We start from the raw sequence: 15,898 nt of genomic DNA, 5'->3' as shown, positions 1-15,898 counted from the left end.
ATGTAAAATAAGACCATTGGAGAATGAATTGGTGAAGGTAAAATAAAAATTTTATTTTTCTTCTTAATTAATCTAACAGCAGTTTGTTTAAAATAATAATAGCAACAACGTATTCATTTATAAATTCTTATGTATAAATGAATATAAATTATAGCAATAATATAATAAATGGGAAGGAGAAATTAGGAATGTTTTGTTATAAGGTCTTGCACTACCTGTTAAGTGCTATAGTGTTATTTGAAAGTGGATTTGGATTAATTGTAAATATATGTTGTAGGATAACAATGAAAAAAAAAGTACAACTGATATGCTCAAAAAGGAATTATATTAAGTTTTGCAGTAAAACTACAAAAAGCAGGAAGATTGTGGAAGAAAAAAATAGGAACAAAGAACAATGGCAGTGAATAGAAAAGTGTAACTAATATGGTAGATATTAATCAAACTACGTCAATGATGGCCTACATACACCAATAAAAGACAGAGATTGCTAGAGTAAATTTTAGAAAAAGGACCCAACTATGCGTTATCTACAAGAAACCCACTTTAAATATAAAGACATATATATTCTTCCAAAAACTAAAAATAGAGTTGCCATATGATCCAGCAATCCCACTCCTGGGCATGTATCCAGACAAAACTATAATTCTAAAAGATACATGAATCCCTGTGTTCATAGCAGCACTTATTTACAATAGCCAAGACATGGAAACAACCTAAATGTCCATCAACAGATGAATGGATAAAGAAGATGTGGTATATATATATATATATATATATATATATATATACATACACATACATACATACACACACACACAATGGAATATTACTCAGCTATAAAAAAAATGAAATAGTGCCATTTGCAGCAACATGGATGGACCTAGTGATTATCATACTAAATGAATTAAGTGGGAAAGAGAAAGACATATACCATATGCTAAGAATTATATGTAGAATCTAAAATACGACACAAATGAACTTATCTATGAAACAGAAACAGACTCAGAGACATAGAGAACAGACTTGTGGTTGCCAAGGGGAAGGAGAGAGGGGTGGAGGAGGGAAGGACTGGGAGTTTGGGATTAGCAGACACAAACTGTTATATATAGGATGGATAAACAACTAGGTTCTATTGTATACCACAGGGAACTAGATTCAATATCCTGTGATAAACCATAATGGAAAAGAATATGAAAAAGAATATATATGTATAACTGGATCATTTTGCTGCACAGCAGAAATCAACACAACATTGTAAATCAACTATACTTCAATAAAATTTTTAAAAAAAGACATATATAGATCAAAAGTAAAGGGAGGAGAAAAATACACCATACTAATCAATATACATTAGTATATTGTATAAGTTATATAATGCCAAACGAGAGTTGCTATATTAATTTCAGGTAGAGTAGACCACAGAGTAAAGAAAGCTATCAGGGATAAGGAGCGGCATTGTATAAAGGTAAAGTATTTAATAATCCAAGAAGACATAACAATCATTATTGTGTATGCACCTAACAACAGAGTGTCAAAATACATGAGGCAAAAACTGATAGAACTGCAAGGAAGAAATAAAAGAATCCAAAGACTTTAATACCCATTTATTCAAAATGTTCAGATCCAGCAGGCAGAAAATCAGTAAGTACATAGTTGAACTCAATAGCACCACCAATCAATTGGATACAATTGACATCAAAAGGCTACTGTATCCAACAATGGCAGATTACACATTATTATCAAGCTCACACAGAACATTCACAAAGATAGATCACATTTTGGGCCTTAAAACATACCTAACAAAATTAAAAGAATGTAATCTATACAGTGTCTACTCTTAGACCACAATGGAATTAAGTGAGATAGGAATCAATAACAAAAAGATAGCTGGACCCCCACCCCCACCCTGCCCCAGTACTTGGAAACGACCAAAATACTTCTAAATAGCACATAGGCCAAAGAAGTAATCTCAAGAGAAATTTAAAAATATTTTGAACGAAATGAAATGAAAACACAACTTCTGAAAACTTGTGGGATGCAGCAAAAGCAGTGCTTAGAGGGAAATTTACAGCATTAATGCATATGCTAGAAAAGAAGTAATATCTAAAATCAATCCTCCAAGCTTTCACTTTAGGAAAGTAGAAAAAAAAAAAAAAAAAGATAAAATTAAGCCCAAAAGAAGCAGAAGAAAAGAAATAATAAAAATTAGAGTGGAAATCAATGAAATTGAAAATAAGAAACCAGTAGAGAAAATCAACAAAACCTAAAAGCTAGTTCTTCGAAAAGATCAATAAAATTGATAAGCCCTTAGCCAGGCTTATTAAGGAAGAAAGAGAGAAGACACAAATTATTAATATCAGAAGAGAAAGAGTGAACATGACTACAGATCCCAGGCACATTAAAAGATAATAAATGAATATTATGAACACTTCTAGGCCCATACATTTGATAACCTGGATGAAATGACCGATTCTTTGAAAGACCCAATCTCTGAAAACTAACATAAGAATAAATTGTTAATCTGAATAGGCCTATATCTATTCAATAAATTGAGTCAGTAATTAATAACTTTCAAAAATAGAAAGTATCAAGCTCAGATGGGTTTACTGGTGAATTCTACCAAGGATTTAAGGAAGAAAGTACACCAATTCTTTACAATCTCTTCCAAAAGATAGAAGCAGAGGGAATATTTCCTAACTTATTCCATGAGGCCACCCTTACCCTAATTCTACAACCAGACAAAGACAGTACAAGAAAAGAAAACTACAGACCAATATCTATCATGAATATACATGAAAAAAATCCTCAACAAAATATTAACAAGTCAAATTCAACAATGTTTAAAAAGAAATATACACCATGACCAAGTAGGATTAACCTCAGGTATGCAAAGCTGGTTCAACATTTGAAGATCAATGAATGTAATCTATTACATCAACAGGCTAAAGAAGAAAAAATCACACGCTCATATCAATAGATGCAGGAAATGCATCTGACAAAATCCAATACACATTCATGATAAAAACTCAGAGCATATGAAGAGTAGAGGGAACTTCCTCAACTTGATAAAGCATATTTACTATCTACCTACAGCTAACATTGTACTTAAGGGTCAGAAACTTGAAGTGTTCTTGCTAAGACCAATAACAAGTCAAGGAGGTCCCCCTCTCACCACTGCTTTTCAACATCATATTGGAAGTACTAGCTAAAGTAACAAGGAAAGAAAAGGAAATTAAACGTATATAAATTGGGAAGGAAGAAATAATACGGTCTTTATTTGCAGATGATATGATTATCTATGTAGGAAAACCAAATGAATCATCAAGTATCTCCTGGAACTGATAAGTAAAATAGAAAGGTTGCAGGATGAAGAGTTAACATATAAAAGTCAGTCAATTTCCTATATACCAGCAATGAACAGGTGGAATTTGAAATAAAAAACATATTACCATTTACGGTAGCACCTCCAAGATTTAAATACTTAGGTATAAATCTAACAAAATATGTACAAGACCTATACAAAGAAAAGTACAAAAATCTGAAGAAATATATCAAATAGGTAAATGGAGAGATATTTCAAGTCCATGGAAAGGAAGACTCAATATTGTCAAGATGTTAGTTCTTCCCAACTTGATCTACAGAGAATCTATGCAATCCCAAACAAAAGCTCAGCAAGTTATTTTGTAAATGTCAGCAAATTGATTCTAAAGTTTACATAGAGAGGCAAAAACCCCAGAATGGCCAAGTCAGTATTGAAGGACAAGAACAAAGGACTGTACTACCCGACTTCAAAACTTATTATAAAGAAAAAGTAATCAAAACAGTGTGGTATTGGTGAAAGATAGAAAAATCAATAGAACAGAAAAGAGAGCCCAGAAATAGACCCCCATACATATAGTCAACTGATCTTTAACAAAAGAGCAAAGGCAATACAATGGAGCAAAGACAGTTTCTTCAACAAATGGTGCTAGAAAAAATGGACACCACATGCAAAAACCATGAATCTACACACAGACCACCCTTCACAAAAATCAATTCAAAATTGATCAGAGACACAAATGTAAAGCAAAAAGCTGTAAAACTCATAGGAAATAACCTAGGAAAAAAACCTAGGTGACTTTGGGTATGGTGATGACTTTTTAGATATAATACCATGGGTACTATCCATGAAAAAAGTAATTGATAATCTGGTCTTCATTAAAATTAAGACTTCTGCCCTGTGAAAGACAATGTCAAGAAATGAGGAGACAAGCCACAGACTGGGAAAAAAATATTTGCAAAGGACATATCTGATATCTGACAGTTATCCAAAATATACAAAGAACTCTTAAAATTCAACAGTGAAAACACAAACAACCCAATTAAAAATGGGCAAAATATTTGAACAGTCACTTCACCAAAGAATATATACAGATGACAAATAAGCATATGAAAGTATGTTCTATATGATATGTCATTAGGGAATTGCAAATTAAAACAACAATGAAATACCACTACACACCTATTATAAAGGCCAAAATCTAAAACACGGACAACACCAAATCCTGGTGAGGATGTGGAGCAATAGGAACTCATTCGTTGTTGGTGGGAATGCAAAATGGTACAGACACTTTGGAAGACAGTTTGGCAGTTTCTTACAAAACTAAACACGCTCTTGCCATATGATCCAGCCATCATGCTCCTCAGTATTTATTGAAAACTTACGTCCACGCAAAAACCTGCTTATAGACGTTTAAAACAGCTTTATTCATAATTGCCAAAACTTGCAAGAAACTAGGATATCCTTCAGTAAGTGAATGGATGAACTGTGGTACATCCAGACAACACGATATTATTCAGTGCTAAAAAGAAATAAGCTATTAAGCCATAGAAAGACATGGAAGAACCTTAAAATGCATATTAGTAAATGAAAGAAGGCAAACTGAAAGGCTACATGCTATATGATTCCAACTATATGACACTCTGAAAAAGGCAAAACTATGGAAACAGTAAAAGATCAGTGATTGCCAGGGATTGGGGGTAGAGGGGAGGAATGAATAGGCAGAGCACAGAGGATTCTTAGGATAGTGTAATGATTCTGTATGATACTACAATGGTGGATAGATACTATTATACATTTGTCAAATCCCATAGAATATACACCACCGCAAGTGAAACTTAAACTAGAGACTTTGAGCGATAATATATGTCAATGTAGGTTCATCATTTGTAAAAAATGCACCACTCTAGTAGGGTATGTCGATAATGGGGGTAGTTGTACATGTGTGGGAATAGGAAGTATATGAGAACTCTCTGTACTTTCCATTCAATTTTGCTGTGAACCTAAAACTGCTCTAAAAAATGTTTATTAATTAAGAAATTTAGTTGTACAGAGGTTTTATTTTTTTCCCTATGCCTCCATTTTCCTCATCAGATCCAGTCACTTCCAAAGGTGAGAATCATAGAGAAGTCCTTTTAGTAAAGCTGACTGAAAGAGCTGCTAAAAAGATTTTAACAGTGTAGTGTGATTAGCTCGCAGGTACCTCGTAATATAGGATTAGAGTCTCTTCCTATCCCTATCCCTGTCTAGCCTAAGAAAAATCTAACACAAGAGGCTAAACCAAAGGTAGAAGAGGGTGGACTCTGTAAAAGAAAGTGAAGCCAGTATTATATGATCCCATTTGTATGCAATGTCCAGAATAGGCAAATCTATAGAGACAAAAAATAAATTAATGGTTGTCAGGGGCTGAGGGAAAGGGGCCACAGGTAGTGACCACTAAGGAGTGTGGGTTTTTGGAGGGAGGGATGAATATGCCCTAAAATTGATTTTCTGTTGGTTGCACAGCCTGTGAGTGTAGTAAAAACCATAGAAGTACATGCTTTGAACTTTATGGTTTGTAAATTATATTTCAATAAAGTTGTTTTTAAAAAAGGAGGGTGAGGCAAACCAAGAGCTAAAATGACCAAGGAGTGGGAAAAAGGAGAAGGACAGGAAAGAGAAAATCAAAAGGGGAGGAGCGTCCTGGCCATCCTCCAATGTCCAACCTCAGAGGAATGACCACATGCGGATGCCTTGACAGTTTAAAAGTTAGACTTCAGGTTTTTAAGGAACTACAGAAAATAAGAATGAAGAAGCCAATTCTGAATCTCCGTCCCTCTGTGAACTCTGTAGGGACTGGAATAATCAACTTGAACCAAAGGAAAAGACACTTTTGCACATGCTTCTGGACTCTCTCTGTGTGCCTATCAGTGCGATTGTTTGGGACCCACCTCCTTTTAAAATAAAGGGAAACTCACAATAGGGAGTTACCTATTTTTGAATCCCTCTTGATGTTTTATATTTTAACATAAGATCAAACATGAACCTCAGAGAACTGTGTACTCAAACTGTACTCTTTGGTCATCAGAAAATTGCTTTTATTTAATTGTGTTTTGTCGTTTTGCCATCTGCCTCTGTTGAAGAATGCGTTGAAAAAACAACGCTTGAAACTCAACATCATCTTTATTGTAGGGGTTGTTCTCCAAAACATGTTCACAGACCTGACTACATCAAAAGCACCTGGGGCTTCCCTGGTGGCGCAGTGGTTGAGAGGCTGCCTGCTAATGCAGGGGACACGGGTTCCACCCCTGGTCTGGGAGGATCCCGCATGCCGCGGAGTGGCTGGGCCCGTGAGCCACAAATGCTGGGCCTGCGTGTCTGGAGCCTGTGCTCCGCGGGGGGGGGCCCGCGATGGTGGGAGGCCCGCGATGGTGGGAGGCCCGCGCACCGCGATGGGGAGTGGCCCCCGCTTGCCGCGACTGGAGGAAGCCCTCGCACAGAAGCGAAGACCCAACACAGACAAATAAATAAGTAAATAAATAATAATAAAAGGTGCTAATAATTAAAAAAAAAAAAAAGCACCTGAAGCTCTTGTCAAATGCACAGATGCAAAGCTACTGAATCATAACCCTGTGACTGGGGCCAGGGTTATGATTCTAAATGTTAACATATAATTCTGTATGTTAACGAAGGACTCTTCTGTTGCATATCTCAGCTGAAAACCACTATAGTACATCAGCCGTTCCTCCTCTATAACACCCCAGAAGTGTTTTTTTAGAAAAAAAATTGAGGCCCAGAAATAAAGTTATTTAGGCTTGGATGAGATGGCAGGTCTCTTGATTCTTCACTCAGTCCTTTTCTTACCACGCCATATCCACATTACTTACTGATTTGCTAATTTTTAGGGATCAATAAAGGAGAGTCATTGCTTCTCATTCCATGTAGACTATATTCTAAACACTAACCTGAGGGATGCACTCTGGATGACCCAAGACTTTAGAACTAGGAAGACACCATTACCTGGGCTTAGCACATGAAAGGAGTTGGGAGCTGAGGGACCATTGAATCATCAGGTGTTAAACAGCCCAGAAGTCCACAGGCCTTTGCTTCATTGCCTGCTGGGTTAGTCTGGCCCTCCTCCATGCTATCCCTAAAATTCCAATCTCTCCTCCTTTCAGTGGGAGCACCTCTTAGAAATATGTGGAGTATGATATGAGCATTTTCAAAGAAAAGACAGTTCTTTGGAGAACATTTTATTGATGGGATTTTTTTCCCCCTTTAGAAACATGAAAGGTTTGGTCTGAAAAGCCCAGATATTATATGGAATCATTCATATTCTGGGGTTTCCAGGGACAAAAGTATGTGCAAAATCACAACACTCAGAAGGGCAATTTATTTATATTATATGTCAATTAGCAATATATAGATGTCCTAAAATTGGTTATAGTTATATATTGCAATAATTTCTAATCTATTACTCATAAAATGACAATGACAAATTACAAAATGTAGCAACAAACATGATTCCTCTTGAGTCAGTCTGCTCTCATTCTGGCTCACTTGTTCTTTTTTTCTCTTTCTACACACACACACAGTGACTCAGTCACTCAAAGCTGCAGCAGCTTGGAAATCAAAGTCTCTACATTTTCAGGTTTGAAGTTCTCTTGAATAATTAAACCTAGTCTGAAATCACTCAAGTTTTCATAAATTTCCTTTGCTTTTTTCAAGCCACATCATACCTGGCTCATCAAGATGGAGTGGTGAGAAAACTGCTTGGGATTAATGTTCAGATAGTCCTAGAAATAAACCAACAAGTTGAATTAAAGGTAATATGCATTTGTAGCAATTGTTCAACTAATTTGATTCAGTTATTGTGATTCCAGAATTTATGCAACTGAATATGGGGCCAACCTTAGGGTTTGTGGTATGCTTCTTGGGTTGATCATGCTTTGGACTGTACTATCAGTTTAAATTCTTGAGCCTGAAAGGGAAATAATGCAAATGTGGCCAAGTTAGACAAGTTACCTTACTTCTGAGAACCTGTTTCCCCATCTGTTAGTTTCTCATCTTTCAAGTTTGTAGTGGGAAGTAGAGACCATAGATGTGAATCACTTCGTATAGTGCTGGCACATTATAGGAAGTTATTGTTAGCATTATTAATGATACTAACACAGAGGCTCTTGTTCAATCATTATAATAGAAAAAAAATCAGCTGGTTTTATAACACAAGTAAAACAATTATAATTAGAAACTACTTTCCGTCTCATTCTACAAGCAGCACCTTTATTTTCCTTAAAGTCCCTAAGAATTCTCAAACAATTTCAGAGTATTTACACTCCAAAATTTTCTGTAAAATTATGCATTGATAATACAGCATATTGACACTGCTTTTTTCAACATGATAGTGCCTCATCCTTTGGTAGAAGCAAATGTAGCGGCCAATGAATTAGCTGCTCCATAACCTCTTTATTAGCAAAATTTCTGTTTTGATGTCCTTTACTAACACACTTTGTAATGTGCCAGGGTTTTCTTCTTCCTTTCTGGTTGTGTATGGTCAGTTTTTGAAATTCTTCTGGCATTTTGTGTACTGGAACACCTGTCACTAGAAAGAGATTTTTTATGGACCTTATTTTTTTTAAAGCAGTTTTAGCTCTTTTGACATCAGTCCTGAGGAGGCTTTGAGTAAGCTTTGATGCTGTAGTTGCTTCCTTACTCCACACGAGTTGGCACAAATGAGAAGACCAGTGTGAATGCTTGTAAGCTGCTTAGCTTTACAGCCTAGGGAGGTGACACAATTGCAACAAAATAAAAGAAATACTTTGTCCAGCTTTTTGTGAGTTATAGTGTGTATAAAGACAAAGATAATTACACATTTCTTTATATTTTCTTGAGAATAAGAAAGTTGTAACAACAACAAAAAGGATCACAAAAATGACAATAAATGTTGTCATCTTTTTCTTCTTGTTCATCTAGTATTCAAGAATGAAATATTGTTAATGTACATTGCGATATTCTATAACTTCTTATTTGGGTATATTTCCAGAAATTGATGTCTCTGAAAGCAAAAGCACTTAACAAGATCTATAAATGTTAATATTAAAGTATTGTATAAGTCAGCTCAGGCCACCATAACAAATACCATAGACTGGGTGGCTTAAACAACAGAAATTAATTTTTCACAGTTCTGGAAGTTGGGAAGTCCAAGAACAAGCTGCAGGTAAATTCAGTTCCTGGTGAGGACTCTCTTCCTGGATTGCACACAGCTGCCTTCTAGCTGTGTCCTCACATGGTAGAAAGAGAGATGAAGGATCTCTTTCTCTTCCTCTTCTTATAGGGCTACCAATCCTATTGGATCAGGGCCTCACCCTTACAACCTCATTTAACCTTAGTTACTTCCTAAAATCCCTATCTCCAAATACAGTCACACTGAGGACTGGAATTCAATTTTACGAATTTTGTGGGGGCACAGTTCAGTCCATAGCAAGTATGTTTTTAATATCAAGAATAATTAGAATAGGAAGGGAAGACAAACAAAGACAGGGAAGGGAGAGAAATTTTTCAGGGTGTGAAGATATAAACATTGGTGTCTTGGTTTTTCAGTTCCTGAATGGGCCGCCCTTAAGTTTATGGCCTCGAGTTTTACTGCTACAAACAACCATTAACTAAGAAACATTTCCTGGCAGGCTGTCCCACACAAAGGTGTAAGCTAGCATCCTTCTCACAAGTTTCCACAGAATTCTCGGCTAACTGGCATTGTTATAGCAACCAGAGTGCCAATGGAAGCAGTCATGGTCTTCATCAAGTATCACTATGGCAACAGGAGCCTCTGGAAAGTAAAAGAAAAAAAACCCTTAAACTGTCAACTGGAATCAAAGAGGTTTGTGAAGGAAAAAATATGGAGGCTGAAATGAACATGAGGCTGAAGCAAGGGGCAGAGCAAAGAGAAATGATTGTACAGATGCTGAACAAACAAGAGAGAAAGGAAACAATATGCAAAACAGAGGGCAGAGGGGCTTCCCTGGTGGCACAGGGGTTGAGAATCTGCTTGCCAATGCAGGGGACACGGGTTCGATCCCTGGTCTGGGAAGATCCCACATGCCACGGAGCAACTAAGCCCGTGGGCCATAACTACTGAGCCTGTACTCTAGAGCCTGTGAGCCACAACTACTGAGCCTGCATGCCACAACTACTGCAGCCTGCGCACCGAGAGCCTGTGCTCCACAACAAGAGAAGCCACTGCAATGAGAAGCCCGTGCACCGCAACAAAGAGTAGCCCCCGCTCACCACAACTAGAGAAAGCCCGTGCACAGCAACGAAGACCCAACTCAGCCAAAAGTAAATAAATAAAATAAATAAATTTAAAAAAAAAAACAGAGGGCAGAGACGTGGCTCACATAAGAAATAGGAAGGCAGGAAGAAACATAAAATGGTAAAGATAAAATGGTGAAAAAGTGTTTCCAATGAAGAATTTGTAATATTTATTGATTTGAATAGCCCAGAGATAAACATAGGATATTAAGATCTATATTGTTGGAACTATCCAGCACACTACCATTACTAATAAAGAAATATTTAGAATGAGGCCACAGGATAGTAATAAAGGGTAAACCAATTTATGGAGTGCTTTTGGCATAGCATCCTTCTGACTAGGAATTCTTGTAATACTTGGTGTTCAGAGGCACCACATTTAAATGTGGATCTTCCTTTATTGGACAGTGTGATTGCTTCAGACAAGGGCATGTTGCCATTTGGTCCATTACAAATATATATTTCCTTCATTAAAGTATCTTAATGGATGTTTTCTTCCAAGAGAGAATTAAGGTAATTACTCTAATACTATTAAAAAGTAAGTGGCAATGCCATTTGGAATAAAACATTTTCACTTAATATTTTCTGTTTTATTAGTGCTCAGATTGAAGTTTCTAATGGACCAATATTAATTTTTGTAAATGGAAAATATCTACTTTATGAAAAGATGCCACTAAAATGTTGTTACATTTTTTTAGAATTAAGAGAAGATTTTGAGAAATGAGAGATTAAAGAAGGAATGAAAATAGAGACAGGGAAAGATGTGATAGGTGCAGTCATAAAGAAATAAAGCAAAAGAAAAATAACAAAAGCTTGAGATTAAAACATAGAAATAAAACCAGCAGTCTGGGTGCTTTGCATAAATCTGTACTCAAGAATTTGAATAGGATTTTAATTTTTGCTGTTTTCTATTTTAATGACAAGTATTTCTCTCAAGCACTGTATTTCAGATGTCATTTGCTAACTTGGCAAGGGGTGGTTTGTGGCCATTTCTCTTCTGCTCAGAAAAAGTCAACTGGTTGACCCCAGAGATGAACAAAACTCTTCAGGAAGGTCCACGTTTTCAGTAGCCATTGACCCCTTCTGACCTGTTCCCACCAGAAGTACAAACCAAGCCCCAGAGCATATCACAGGGCAAATATCCATCTGGTCTTTGGGATCCTTCCCAAGAGCTTGGATGCCAACAGTGATAATGCCTCTTTGTCAAAGTCTGTGATTCAAAAACCAATGCAAAGCTTTTTCCTGGATAATACTCTCAAACAAGTGGCATTTTTCTTTTTAATATTACAGCTATGTTTTAATTTTTCCATATTTTTCTACCAAAACATACACCAAGCATCATAATTTATAAAATACGTATAAAATTCAATGAAATGAATAAATAAAATAGCCAATTTCTAATATTCTAGATACTTAAGAAATGAAACAAAAAAGTGAGGGGAACATGCAAATAGAAGTCAAATTATGGATTATATCTTAAAAAAATAAAACTTTTTGTGAAGTATAATATATAAACAGAAAACTACCTAAAAATCATATTGTAAATGCATTGCTTGATGAATTATCACATAGTGAACATACCTGTTTAATCATCCAAATCACAATATGGAACACTATATTATATATTTATAATACACTATATTATAATATAGTAGAATAAATTCTACTATATTATTTTCAATGGTTTTCTAATAGTGTAAGAAAAGAGTTTTGATATATTTTGCAACCACATCCATTTACATTGTAAGATTGGTAAGCAAAATGAAAATATTCCATTCCAACAGCTAAGAATTTTTTGTACCATGTGCGGAGAGAGACCCCTGCTGGAACAATTTTTTTCTAAAGAGAATGTCTAAACCAACCCAAAGAAATTGTATGGGGAAAAAGAAGAGCTGCCGCTAGCTCTTACGGCACCCTTGTAAAAATTAGGAGAAGGTGCCCATTCTTCGGTACCCCTTACTTACCTTTGCCAGGAAATTGATCTAATATACTTACGTAAACAAATGAACATTTGTTAAGTGCAGCCCAGGGTTCTGGATGATGAGCTGCAGTTCAACAACAGACCCAAGAGAAAGTGAAATAGAGAAGTTATTACTCATAGGTCCTGGAGGAAGTGCCCAGGACATCTCAAGGGGCCACATGGGGAGGTCGAGTCAGAGAGAAAGAGACAGGACCTTGGGCACATGCCTTTATTAAGCACTGGTGGAGTGCTTTGGGGTTCCCAAGTAAGGGGCAGATTGACCAATTCAAACCAAAAGAGCTGTGTTTTGGTGAGTCCATGAGGGTCTTATCTAAGGGGTGCATAAGGCAAGCAGGCACTGGGAGGCAGGGGGATTGATCACGTGGGCTGTTGGGGAAGTCTTATCGGGAACTGACTTTTGCTTCTGATTCTACTGGCTGCTATCTGGGGCATGTGCTTGTATGACAGGGCTAGTGTCCATTTAAGGTTACTGCAGGCTGCTTGGCTGAACAAAACGGATGCTGAGGCAGCAATACTATGGAGTAGCTTAGCTAAACTCTTGATACCTTAGTTTGTTAAAACAAAACACTTTACGTCTATCTGCCAGAAAAAGTGTTGTAATAACTCTATGATGTCCGCAGTGGGAATGATTCCCCTTTATGTGTGGTTCCCCTATACATTACAGACCTGCATAACCATACACAGCATCTGTGGTCATGAGAGAAAGATGCAGTACATTAGCATACCTTGGAAATTCCCAGAAGTATTTGAAAGTGAGAACCTGCTAATCAGAGCAGGTTAGGACTGGCTAAAGAGAACATTACCACTTCTGTTTGCATGAATGAATGATGTTTTTAAACAATCACACACAGTGTATACTTTCACCAAACTGGGCAGCAATATAGATGACTACATAGACACTATAGTCTAGTGCATCTACAGTATCAGCAAGTCCCCTTTGAAAGCAGTCCAAGACTTTTCCCCAGACACTTCTTTTAAAAACAAGGCTGAGATGTCTGGTCACCTTGTTCAAATCCAAAGAATTGGATCCTTGCTGAATCTGGCTTAATCTTCCTCTGTCCTGAAAGATGTAAGATGTCCAGCATTTTCTATTTATACCTGAAACCATCTACTCTTACTTTTCAGGCAGCAAAGAACTGGAATGCTAACCGAGACAAGGGACCAATGCCAGGGCTAGGTGTGAGAGCTGGCTGGTTGGCCTGTGGACTGTGAAATGCAAAGGAGAAAAGAATTCTGAATTTGGGAATGAGGGAAGCTAGTAAGAATGGGTCAATATGGAATATTTGGTCTAATGGGGAACAACAAGCATATCAGAAGCAGAGAGTCTAGAACAGGTGAAAACTGATTTGGCAGGGTCAGGAGGTGAAAGTGGAGGAGATACCTTGGGGTGATGCTGCATAGAGGGAAGACACCCCACATGGAGAAACCCAGGGGAGGGGAGGGAGCTCCAAAGGCCAAGCTGGTTCAGAGGGGAAATGTGTCACCTCTGTGACTGTTCAGAATCCAAACACTTTTCCTGTTTGGGGTTAATTCCAAATAGATGAGAAGCAGGACCCCACCTCTCACCATAGCATCATAGGTGAGGCAGAGGTGCCTTTTCCCAGCTCACTGGCGTGGGACATGAGCATTGTAGCCCAATATCAACCAACTGACTGCTCCAGCCTGGAAATCTGAAAGTTAAGGTTGTGACACTGACATAACACTGGTTCCCTCAATAAAAGGGCCTGGAAGGAAACCCTAGGTGCCAAGTTTTTTTGTCTGCCAGGGAAACAAAAGTGAGAAGGAAAAGGGAAGTGAAGCAGAGCAGGAGGGAAAGAAAATACAAAGTGATGCATTACAGATCTGGCCACAGCTTTTCAAGAAGACACCATTGGTAGCTCAGTTATGTGAGACATGACCACAGTATGTGCACGGAGGTCTGTCTCAGAACAGCCCAGCAGCAGCAGAGAAGAGGAAGAATTACCTGTTAGCTTCTTCCCATCTTGCATCTCCTGTAGATCAAAGTCCTTCTCATTTGGGTGCTTAATCTCCTGCACTTTTCGGTTGTGATCACCTGCCCTCAGGGGCAGCTCTGGGGAAGGCTCAGTATGTGTGGACAGATTGGACTGGCCCTGGAGCTGCTTTGGACATACAACACCTAATCCCATCTCAGAGGAGACTGATAAGGTAGATGGTAATAGGAGATGTGATGATGTTTGCAGCAAAGGTTTAGCACCATAGAAACAGCATGCTCTAATCATGCTCAACATCATTAATCATCAGAGAAATGCAAATCAAAACTACAATGAGATATCATCTCACACCGGTCAGAATGGTCATCATCAAAAAATCTACAAACAATAAATGCTGGAGAGGGTGTGGAGAAAAGGGAACCCTCTTGCACTGTTGGTGGGAATCTAAATTGATCCAGCCACTGTGGAGAACAGTATGGAGGCTCCTTAAAAACCTAAAAATAAAACTACCATACGACCCAGCAATCCCACTACTGGGCATATACCCTGAGAAAACCATAATTCAGAAAGAGTCATGTACCAAAATGTTCATTGCAGCTCTATTTACAATAGCCAGGATATGGAAGCAACCTAAGTGTCCATCATCGGATGAATGGATAAAGAAGATGTGGCACATATACACAATGGAATATTACTCAGCCATAAAAAGAAATGAAATTGAGTTATTTGTAGTGAGGTGGATGGAGTTAGAGTCTGTCATACAGAGTGAAGTAAGTCAGAAAGAGAAAAACAAATACAGTATGCTAACACATATATATGGAATCTAAGGAAAAAAGAAAAAAAAAAGGTCATGAAGAACCTAGTGGCAAGATGGGAATAAAGACACAGACCTACTAGAGAATGGACTTGAGGATATGGGGAGGGGGAGGGGTAAGATGTGACAGGGTGAGAGAGTGTCATGGACATACATACACTACCAAATGTAAAATAGATAGCTAGTGGGAAGCAGCCGCATAGCACAGGGAGATCAGCTCGGTGCTTTGTGACCACCTAGAGGGGTGGGATAGGGAGGGTGGGAGGGAGAGAGACACAAGAGGGAAGACATATGGGGACATATGTATAACTGATTCACTTTGTTGTAAAGCAGAAACTAACACACCATTGTAAAGCAATTATACTCCAATAAAGATGTTTAAAAAAAAAAAAGAAGAAACACCACACAGGGTTTTCTTGGGATTAGCAAAAATGTCTGTACACTGCCAAACACTTAGATACCTAATAGTTATGAAATAAATTGTGTTTATTAATGTTAAAAAAAAAAAAAAAAAAAGAAACAGCATGCTCCATCTCTGGAGCTAA

General features: G+C 37.5%; 1 pseudogene; it reads right to left on the bottom strand.

Moving 5' to 3' along the window:
- LOC102997259 (cytochrome b5 domain-containing protein 1-like) overlaps positions 1-14,827 on the bottom strand; it is a 40,906-nt pseudogene extending 26,079 nt beyond the window's left edge.
- Positions 14,828-15,898: the final 1,071 nt, after the last annotated feature.

Source organism: Balaenoptera acutorostrata, chromosome 4 (assembly GCF_949987535.1).
Source record: "Balaenoptera acutorostrata chromosome 4, mBalAcu1.1, whole genome shotgun sequence".
Lineage (NCBI taxonomy): Eukaryota > Metazoa > Chordata > Mammalia > Artiodactyla > Balaenopteridae > Balaenoptera > Balaenoptera acutorostrata.
The sequence above is the reverse complement of the archived record's forward strand: the minus strand, read 5'-3'. Positions and strand labels throughout refer to the sequence as shown.